The sequence below is a fragment of the Montipora foliosa genome, chromosome 11 (assembly GCF_036669935.1).
Source record: "Montipora foliosa isolate CH-2021 chromosome 11, ASM3666993v2, whole genome shotgun sequence".
Taxonomy (NCBI): Eukaryota; Metazoa; Cnidaria; class Anthozoa; order Scleractinia; family Acroporidae; genus Montipora; species Montipora foliosa.
This window is the reverse complement of record NC_090879.1, coordinates 40831341-40841045: the sequence shown is the minus strand read 5'-3', so window position 1 is coordinate 40841045 and position 9705 is coordinate 40831341.

Here is a 9705-nt window from a genome sequence, read left to right as displayed (position 1 = left end):
AGAGGACTGATTTGAATGCATGCTCATGGAAATGTTTTGAGCATGATTATACTCAGACTTAATTTCCAGTATTAAGGAGGGAACCACGCCTAGTATTAATGATGGAATATACTGTATCAGTGTGGTACAACTGTACACCCAAATTTAAGAGCTTATCCCTGTAGTAACTGTTGTTTGTTTTAGGAGTGAAGTAAAGAAGCTGATTTGCAGGCTTAATGCTGAGAAGAAATTTCTTAAAGAAGAAGGCGTCAATGTTGACGGGAAACATTACAAAGTTAAATTTAAAGGTTTAGTTTTAGTGAATTACAGTATTTATGCATGACTGTTTTGATTTTGCTTAAGAGCTCCATTACATCTTTTCAGTTATTTAGGGCATTTAGGTTCTTTGACAGGTTCAATCAATCTATACTTACCTAACAGTACCCACCAGTACCCACCCACCTACCCATGTATCTACCTACCATGCTCATGGGAAAAAAACAACAAAGTAAACAGCGGTTGGCAGCAACTTCAATGAGATCTGGAGGTTACCAAAACATTTGCAATATAAATTTTCAATTTGGTAGTATTTTGTAACCTTCCAAACTTGTTCACAAAAATTAGAAAGTTTTGGGAGTCTTCTCCAGACAGATTAATTTAGAAGTCTTTGGAGGATCAATGGTTTTAGTGGAGTCTTATATTAATTTTTCAGTGTAAACTTTGGGGCTTTCTCTTACGCCACTTGTTTGGCACCACTCTTGGAACGGGAGATTATGGCCACCTCACCATTGACCACTCTGCCATGTTGCTACGCCTGCATCGTTCTTTTGCTAAGTACTCCAACCAAGGCTTTGAAGCATCACACAAGGTGCACAGAGCTCTCTACTCAAGAGCAACCTGTCATGATCAAGGAGGAGTCACCCAGTCATGTACGTTTCTTAAGATCTACATTATTATAATCATTATGGTAGTGACAAGATTTTTAATTGATTTTTTTTCATTTTTGAAATGTAAAGAACCTGACATAGTGGTTTGTACCTTTGAGGGTTCCTGTGACATTGAAGCTATCAATCCTTATATTCATTTTGAGTATAATGATGATTAATACATGTAGTACTGCAAAATTAATGTGGAATTAAGAATTTTTTTTTGTCATTCGTAGTGGACCAGATCATTACTCACTGGCTGTCAGAGATGATGCTATTTTTGCGTTACCAGTTCTGTAAGGCCTATGAATGTATTACGGAAGGTATGGGTATACTGTAAGACATTAAAACAATCCTAGGAATTTCATTGACCTGCATGCAGACTTTTCCATCACCCTTTGCAGTTATTTCCTTCTTTATCATTTTTGATAATCATTTTCATGTGCATGCATCCCTACAGAACAGATTTGCAATCCATAGAAATATGAAATTGCCATTTTTTGTCTCAAGAATACCATCTCTTGTCTGTTAAAAATGATTATTAATTATTGTATTGTTGGCTGCAGAAGCAAATAAGTTTCTATAATAGTAATAATAATAATAATTGTTGTTATTACTATTATTATTATTATTATTATTATTAGTAGTAGTAGTAGTAGTAGTAGTAGTAGTAGTAGTAGTAGTATAATTATTATTATTATTGGAACTTATTTGCTTCTGCTGCTAACAATACAATAATAATGGTGGGGGAGGGGTTTAGTGGTATACAAGTGATATTTGGTAAATACTACTCTGTTGTCTTTAACATTTAAATTGCAACAGGTAAAAAGAAGTTTTACTTTCGTGGCTGTGGATGGTCAAACAAAGCTGTTGCATGGTCAAAGGAGGATGCACTTTGGATCAAAGCTATGAACCACCTATTTGAATTAATATATGGAAAGGACTTATTGAAGTACCTTTATTCAAGGGACAAGGGTACAACTGTCCAGGAATCTGATGATCCCAGATGTCTCTTCCAGTATGACCACAATGTTTAGGAGGCAAATTATGATAAATGTGTAGCAGCTGTTAACACAGAGGATACTCCAAAGATAGTAAAGTCGTTGAAGCCTCACCTCGATAAGGTATCTCCACTGTCTGATGTGGTGTCTTCCACTCTGAATAAAAAAAGTGATAAGAATCCTCCAGCGAATCCTTTGTCTGAGAGCAAGTCTCAGTCTGTTGATGACCTAAAGGTACCAGCAGTTTCAGAGGATTTCAGCTGTGATCACAGCCCCCATGTCATTGACTTGGCCAGCACTGAGTCAACAGCACCTAACCCTGCATGGCTTACTACTGTTTCATCCTTGTCCAGGAAGCAGCTTGGAACCATTGATGTTGCTAGAGTAACAGCCACCCCAATCCGCTCGAGTGATATCATAAGGGTGTTTGGTGCATATAGTGAAAGAGATCCTCTATCTCTAGATGAAAGACCCCCTGAGCAAGTAGTGAGTGATGCTGAAAAGGCTCTGAGAATGAAGCAAAAGAACTTGACACCTACAGGCGTTCAAATCGGAAATCTTGGAACATTTTCCAGCAATGGTGTATCAATCTTGAGGAAATTTTGTGATATTGCCTCATTAAGAGCAGCTATTCACAGTGAGGAGAAATGGCTCTTAGCAACTACAGATGGTCTCAGTGTGGCTGAAGTTAGATCCATTGAACAGGTGTTGTGGAATCAGAATCTGTTGATGTGGGATCTTTCTCTACTCTTGTCGGTGAGCGTTATCTAGACAACTTTGTTATTGATGTTGCCATTTTGCATTATGTCTTGGATGGCCAGAAGCAAGTGGGAACAAAGACTGTCTACCTACCATGTGAAACCCACACTTGGCTGAGGACCAACAATGAGTTGTTCATTAAACAGAAGCTTCAGGGAGTACTTGGCACCTATGGAGGGACTGGGTTTGATCTTATTCTTTTCCCATTGCATATGAATGAGATGCACTGGGGTCTGATTGTCATTGACCTTCTTGGTAGGAAGTTGTTCTTTGATGATGGTTTCAAACTACAACCTGGCACCAGCGTTTTACCTTCCATTAAGTATATCCTTGATGTTTTCCAGCAGCTGATGCCGGGTGCTTCATGTTTTAACAATTTCTTTTGGTCCTCTGTAAATGCTTTTGAGCGATTTGGAATGCCATCTCAGCACAACTGCGGTATTACAGGTCAAGGACATGGGAACTGTGGCGTTGGTGTGATTCTCTCAGCGAGAGACTTCATTTTCAAGGGTGTCAATGGAACAGTTAATCAGTTTGGATGGGATTACACAGAAATGAGGCATTTGAGAAAACAGTTAATGATTCAGATCATAAAATGGGCTTCTGAGTAATTCTGTTATTGGGATATTTATTACACATGACACTTAATTGTCAATATATAATTATCGTAGAACTCTATAATGTGTTAATGACACCTTTCATTACTTTTTGTTTCAGTCATTGTTTGGCCTTCCTGAAGCAACAGAGGAACTTGGCTTCTTGAAGCTGTAACTCTGTGAGAGTTTTTCTCCAGGTGCTTCTTGGGAATAAATCGTAAATTGGACTGTTTTTTTTTTTCTCAAAAAGGTGAGTCTGCGAAGCTTTTTCCTGACTGTTTCTTGGATAAACATATATTGCTAATTATCATTTTTTTACTCCTTTATTTGTAGTAAGGAAATATGTTTAACATTTAACAATCATTGTTTGGCTTGCCTGAAACAACAGAGGAGCTAAGCTTTTTCAAGCTGCTAAACTGTGGGAAGCATTTCCCCGGGTGTTTCCTAGGCACTAAAATGTACATTATTTTTCTTACAAATTATTTTGGATTAATTGATTATGAAAGAAGTAAATGTACATATAAATGATTTAATCACTGTTTGGCTTGCCTGAGACAGCAGAGGAGCTTAGCTTTTTCAAGCCGCTAATCTGTGGGAAGCGTTTCCCCGGGTGTTTCCTAGGCACTAAAATGTACATTATTTTTTCTTACAAATTATTTTGGATTAATTGATTATGAAAGAAGTAAATGTACATATAAATGATTTAATCACTGTTTGGCTTGCCTGAAACAGCAGAGGAGCTTAGCTTTTTCAAGCCGCTAATCTGTGGGAAGCTTTTCCCCGGGTGTTTCCTAGGCACTAAAATGTACATTATGTTTCTTAAAAATTATTTTTGATTAATTGATTATGAAAGAAGTAAATGTACGTATAAATGATTTAATCACTGTTTGGCTTGCCTGAAACAACAGAGGAGCTTGGCTTTTTCAAGCTGTTAAATCGTGGGAAGCTTTTCCTCAGGTGTTTCTTGGCCACAATAATGAACATTTCACTAATTAATAATGAAGGAAGTTAATGTGTGTATAAATTTAATATTTTAATCACTGTTTGGCTTGCCTGAAACAACAGAGGAGCCTAGCTTTTTCAAGCTGCTTATCTGTAGGAAGGTTTTCCTCAGGTGTTTCTTGGGCACTAAAATGTTACACATTATTTCTCTTAAAGATCACTTTTGACAAATAAGTAATGGAGGAAGTAAGTGCATACATGTATATATAAATATTGTAATCACTGTTTGGCTTGCCTGAAACAAGAGAGGAGCTTAGCTTTTTCAAGCTGCTTATCTGTGGGAAGGTTTCCCCGGGTGTTTCTTGGGCACTAAAATGTACATTATTTGCTTAAAATTCACTTTTGTCAGATTAATAATGAAAGAAGTACTTGTGTATAAACATTACAATGATTGGTTTTTCCTGAAATAACAGTTTCAAGTAATAACAATAAATGCTTGTTATCCATGCAGAATACGTTGTTTTCACTTGTATTCATGATTAATGCATCATATTGTATGATTTTGTAGTTTGGGGATCCTGCACTTATGTTGTTTTGAAACTGGAGTTCCTTCATGGAGGAAACGTGGAGCTGGCCAAATTACGCTGCCTAAGGTCAACCCTTTTGAGAGCCTATAGCAGGATCTAATGAAGTATAATTTTTTCGGTTTTTTTTTCCATTTTATTTCCAAACTGTTTTGCAACCAAACTTCCGATCCTCAACCCTACAAGGTTGACAAATTTTGATTCCTAACCCCTAGAAAAAGAAGCAGTCTGCTCACTCAGTGATCCCAGGCTAATGATCCATATAACTCCAGTGCTGTGAATGCTGATCCTTTTAGTTCTTCACTTTGGATTCCTGATCAATAATCTCGCTACAAGCCTGCCTGGCTAAAGAATCTCAAAAGGAGGGTTTACAGAATGTGTTGTTTATGTTATTTTCCGGCTGATGTTTTACCTCAGTAAGGAAATTATAATTTGCTAAATTCTACTAGTCAAATGTCACTTGTCAATTGATTTTCCTATAAATGGACTTTTCCAACATATATTCTAACAGTTAAAATTCCATTTGTAGAAGTTTCAAATATTGGGCTCCACATTAGCTCGCATTCCCTTGTTGCTCTGCCTTCTCCAATACCAACGATTATTTTTGACATAAGGGAGGCCTTCTTGGCAATCCGCCTTTTTTTAGCAGCTTCAAGGGCAGCACGACCAGATAATTCAAGGGCACTGCTTGGTAGCTCAGTGGACCCATTGAAATATTTTGTCAAGGACAACTTCACGATTGATTGCTCTGACAGTGCTTGCTCAACGTCACCAATGTTTTGCTGAGTAGATGACTAAAGAAGTCAAGTCGGACATTTGTGAACACAAAGTGGCACCATTTGGCTGCAAAAGTTAAATAAACCGTTTTTTTTCAATTTATGTAAGACCTTTTAATTAAGTACGTATAAATAATGGAGAGGTAATTGACTGGGGATTTATGTTTTCCTTTCGAAACTTGGTTGTCCTTTGGCAAGTCCCTTCCAATTTCGTCAATTTAATATTAAAAAAACCCATTCAACCATACCTACAGGATGAGTCAACTTTGTCCAGCTTCAGAGCAAGCATGTTTTGGATAGTCTTAAATCTCGTAAATAGAAATGCAAATAACTTGCTCTTGAAAGGCATCCAAAAGAGTTCCATATACAAAATACCACCCTCGCCCCCCTTTCCTTTTACAGCTTTGATCCATTTTTGATTGTGTGATGTTGCTGCTGTTTTTACCATTAATTTCCGCTGTTCAGGGTGATCGCACACTCAAATTAACCACGAGGTTTTGATCATTGTTTTGTAAGGAACGCGGAATTATTTTACGTCGGATTCATAAAAACAACCTCCAAGATATATACCAAGTGAGTTATGTTGACTCTGGCTAGGATGTCACGATTTTAGATCCTTTTGTAAGAATAGTGGCATTGTCCACAGTGAAAATCATACCCCCAAATTGCAATACGTCGTAACTTTGAGGATCTCGTCTTTATAAGAAATTGAAAATAATACTTACCAGGAACACTAGGGTTGTGCGCAGAGTTTATACATTCAACTAATTCAGCCAACCACTCCAAGTACTCGTCGCATTCCTTTAAAAGTTGGGACTTCACCATGGGAGCTTGCTTCACCCCGCTAGCAAAAACAATACTCTGTGGTACATCATTACCAGGGTGCTTTTGGATGTAATGTGTCTCCAAGGCCTTCCTGGTTTTAAACTGCCGATCGCATAGAGGACAACGGGTAACGTAGATTTCAGCCATATTGAAAGCCTTTATGCGGTGGAAATCCAAGCTCTTGAAACTCGGCGCACCAAGCTGTCACTGTAAGCAAACATGCCAAACCGGAAATGTACAATTACTGCCGAAACAAAGACATATTCAAACTATTCTTGGTTTGCACGTCATGCATCCGTCACGCAAATCTCTTATACACTAAAAAAGTCAAGAAACTGAAGTGTTGTAGAAACGTAATGAAGAAACAACCTAACCTTGTGTCTCTCTGCTAAACTTGGAATTCATCAGTTGTTGGTGCTGATTTACCGTAACCACAATCTGTGACGTCAGATTTCTCATGGGCTGGGCAAACCGGAAACTCAGTACTATTAATAGTGTTAGGAGAATTTTTTTTAATCCACTGAAGGACTGGCCGAGATGGTAATGGTAATTCTCCCATCATCTCCCTGATTTGGGCTACAACTTATACCATAGTTAAATCTGTCATTTTGGCTTTACTCTTACTGTGGCATGCGCTGTAGACATATCCAGAAATTAAATTTTGACAATGAATGAAGAAGAGCGGCGAATTCATAAAGAGAGGAGAAAGAGGCAAAAACGAAGGCGAAAAGAAAGAAAAAGGGAAGAAAAAAGGCAAGCAAATCTCGCAGATCGCAGATCGCCGATCGCCGTAAGCGTGTCGAAAAAGAGGCAGCACGCATCGTTGAGGAGCAAGGTCGTGAAGCACGTGGGACGAGGAAACGGGCCGGCGTGCACCAAGACGAAGGCGTACCGAAAAAGGTGCCTTGCCAAAGTTTGGGTTCCGTGAAGGAAATCAATCCCTTCCAAGTAACCGTCGATGGCAAACATCTAGGTTCAGGTACTTATGGTTCCTGCTACATTGGGTCTTACAGAGGACTGGATGTCGTTGTCAAACAACTGAAAATTAAAAAGTACAGGGGAGAAACGCAAGAAGATGCCGAGAGGAGGGTTCGCAATGAATTGATATACGAGGCTCGCATTATCAACAAGCTTGGTGACCATCCGGGCCTTCTTCTTCTTTTCGGAGTATGTAGTAAACGCGCACCATTTCGCCTTATTATCCAATTTCATGGCGAAATAGACCATAGCGCAGCTTTCACGATTTCCAGCGCGTTGACCAAAGTGGCGATATCCACAGTAACAGAGTGGCTGGATTCGCGCATAATGACATCAAGGGAAACAATGTTGTTCTGGACAAGGCAAGCAAAGGCAAGTACAATCCTGTATTGATTGACTTCGGTAAGAGCTTGCCATTGACTGGTCTCAAAGGACCTAAGGTTCTCTCAACAGAGCAGCAGAAAAGATACAGGGAAGAGTATCCGCACATTGCCCCGGAAATAGTCACAGGAAAGCGAGGGCAAAGTTTTGCTGGTGACACCTTCAGCTTCGCCTATATGGCAGAGCTCATTTTCATGAAGGCCAAGCTGGGTCCCCTGCCCGATGTAATTAAGGGAGCTTTAGACTCTGATCCAGACAGGAGGCCAACCTTGACCAAAATTCATGCACTTCTTTGAACTGCAGTATATATTTTATTTTAAATTCGAGCCTGTCTCACGCTCTAGGATGTAGTGGGAATGGGAAAACGCAGGAAGAGCGACTGCGGGAAAAACTGGTTGGGAGTTTTCGGAAAGGAGACCTAAGGCGTTAAACAGGGACACCCAACGAGAACAGAGTTCAAAACCACTTAAACATGGCATTGTTAAATGTATTTTAGTATTAAACGGTAGATATAGGCATATTTTTATCCCCTAAAAATTTTTATCTTTTCGGATTCCCTAGCTGGAAGTCTAGTGATCAGAAAATTATAGGGATCAAAACCTTACCTTTTCGAAATTTCATCCAGAAAAAAGGCTCCCGAATTTTTAGGGTAACAGAACCCGTTCAAAATGGGCAATTATACCATCTTTTAGATGTTCAAAAATTCTAGGACAGGCAGGCAAGCAAGGAATTTTACAACAAATGTTCCGAAAATTCTAGATCTCAAATCGTAAGTCTTCCGAACAGATATTTTCCGAAAATTGACGTTGGGTGCCCCTAGTTAAAAGTTGTTATTTTACCATTCCTACTCTCTAAGAGCACAGAACAGGCCATTTAATAGTTAAACGAATTCAGTCATTGGAAACGTTTATGGAGGATTTATAGTTTTACATTCCTTTTCCCAAAATGACATGAAAATTCTATGTTAAAATCGGAAACTAATAGGTAGTTGTTCGTGTAAATTTTGTTGGCTTTGGCGAGATTTATAATGAGAACCACTGGTTACCGAAAGATCTGCCAGTTTCCTTTCTTTTGGATACAAAAGGCCACACGTTGCTTAGAGCATGATTGAAAAGAAAATTATTATCCAGAGTTACGGCTTGTACCAAATAACAATTAGATACGAAAACCTACCTTATCATTAGGGAAAACAATTTCACTTGTAATTTCTGTGATTTATTTTAACTAGTGAGACTTAAATATAGCTGCCTTCAGTCCCTATTTCTGCCATTTCGTTGGACCTTAATTTAAACTGAAACAGTTACGCATACATTTACTCTTAAAAGAGAACACGGTTTGTACGCGACAAACCCGACTGTTTTTCGTATTTCGACAATGAAAAAGCTATTGCGGGAACCATCGCTTTATAGGCCTTGAGTGCGGAAGATTGGAGGCGCTGCGCTAATATTTTTAGAGAATGATGTTTTCAATTACCTTTATTTCGCTTAATTCCGTTGACAGATCGATGCCGGATTTTTAACACGTTTCCTGTCAAGACGCAGGAAATAATTTTTCAGCGTGCGGTTAAGTTGGCTTGGATTAAAACTAGACCCCCTCTCGACTTTTCGCTGTTCACCAGCGCAAAATCAGTAGGGGTCTTCAATTTCAGAACCTCCTGAATCTCGTCATGCTGTTTAGGAGAGATATCAAGGATTGGCACTACATTACAACTTGGCAACTTAATAGTTGGAGTAATTGGTATGGGATTTGCTTCAACAAGTGAGCGGGAATCGAATTGATAATACTCATAAGAAAAATCTTTGTTCAGGATTTGTAAGTGAAGAGACGTCGCATGAGAAGAAGATAATTTATTTGCAGAAATGAAATCCATAATCTTCACAAAACCTAAGATTACTATATCTCTTCTGTACATTGATTTTTTGTCACAACAAAACAATTTGTTGTTCCAGATAATTTCA